This window comes from Vulpes lagopus, chromosome 1 (assembly GCF_018345385.1).
Source record: "Vulpes lagopus strain Blue_001 chromosome 1, ASM1834538v1, whole genome shotgun sequence".
NCBI lineage: Eukaryota > Metazoa > Chordata > Mammalia > Carnivora > Canidae > Vulpes > Vulpes lagopus.
The window spans coordinates 39,007,576-39,009,182 of NC_054824.1; the positions used below are offsets into that span (position 1 = coordinate 39,007,576).

General features: G+C 38.8%; 1 pseudogene; it reads left to right on the plus strand.

Moving 5' to 3' along the window:
• Positions 1-425: 425 nt before the first annotated feature.
• LOC121484906 lies at positions 426-1,371 on the plus strand (annotated as a pseudogene).
• Positions 1,372-1,607: the final 236 nt, after the last annotated feature.

The window sequence follows — 1,607 nt, forward strand, 5'->3', positions numbered from 1 at the left end:
AAAGTATTAAGTCACATGCCAAAAGAGAAAGAATTAAGAACTAAGAAATGAAAATATAAGGCATGCAGGGGCCAATGAAGAAGAGGGGTGGCATGGAGGCCCAGCAAGGGTGAAGGCACCCACAAAGCACTTTCTCAACCAGGCCCAGGCATGCCCATCCTTGTATGGCAAAAACTTCAGTGGGATACTTCCCCCCTAAAGCCTCATGGTGGAAGAGCTGTTTGACACATTCAGAAGGAGAATGATAGCTCTACATAGGAGCACAATGTGAATGGAAGAGACCTATCATTACACAAACAGTAAGGCACTCTGAACAGTCACTAAATAAAAACAGCTCTCATCTAAAAAACAAAACAAAACAAAACAAAACAAAAAACAATGCTTGTGTTACAGTATGTTAGATTCTGGTGAACAGCATTTGCTGAATGAAGCCTTCAAGCCAGACAATGATCTCTTTGGACCCATTAACTTGCATTTGCAATCAGATTGGATCATCTCTCATCCTGAGGCTCCCCAAGACTTTGAGCAATTTTTCAGTGATCCTTACAGAAAGATACCATCTCCAGAGAAATAACAGTATTTGTATACAGTGCTTTGGATCTCTAGGAAACATCAGAATTATTAGTGAATAATATACTAAATGGCTCAAGGGCTACTGTGAAGCATTCTTCTACAGCTTGACAGTAAAATATTAGAACTGGTTCCTGTCTCTATAAGGAGGTGTTCCTTTAGAGTCAATGATAACACATAAAGCCTACATTTTCATGCAGGACACATCCTCCACTTCTTAAAAAAGAAGAAACCTGGAGATGCCTTCTGTATTGTGGGAATAACAATCAATCATTGTTATTCCTAAGAGACTCCTGGAATTTTGTCTTTGGATAGGACCCTTTGACAGATGGCATGGAGATATTCAGCTTTGCCAGGTTCCACAGTGATTGCTTATAGCTCATGCTACAATGAAAAAGTAAACAAGTTGTAGAAATTATCTTTAAGTGACTATTCAGTTTTTGATACCTATTATACCCCAGAAGTGACCAGTGTTCTTCTGCTTCACCCCTCTAAAATTTTAACCCATGATATTGGACACATATTTGGACTTCAACACTGCCAGTGGCTTGCATGCCTAATGCAAGACTCCAACCACTTGGAAGAAACTGACTGGCACTCCCTCAACCTTTGCCCTATCTGTTTACACAAGTTGCCATGTACAAAGTGCTGGTGAGGTAGATTGATGATGAATCTGCTGACATCCCTGGAGTTAGTACAAAACACAGTCATGAGGATAATGTGAATTTACCAAAACCTGTGGAAACCTTTAAGGAATGGAAAGAGTGGATACTAAAATACCTTGCTGTTGTCCAAAAATAAGGACCCTCATGTAGGATAATTAAAATAAATACTTGCACATTAGAAAAATAAAAAAATGAAAATATAGTACAGTCAGGTTTTCTCCTCTACTTCAGAAGTTTGCAAACAAAGTATAGTAACTTTCTCATAGTATTTTGGTGTTTATCATTCAGCTTTCATCCTAATACCCTCCACTTACCCAGAGATGCATGTTTAAGCAGTTCCCTAACTGCCTGGCTCTGTAAAAAATGTAAAAA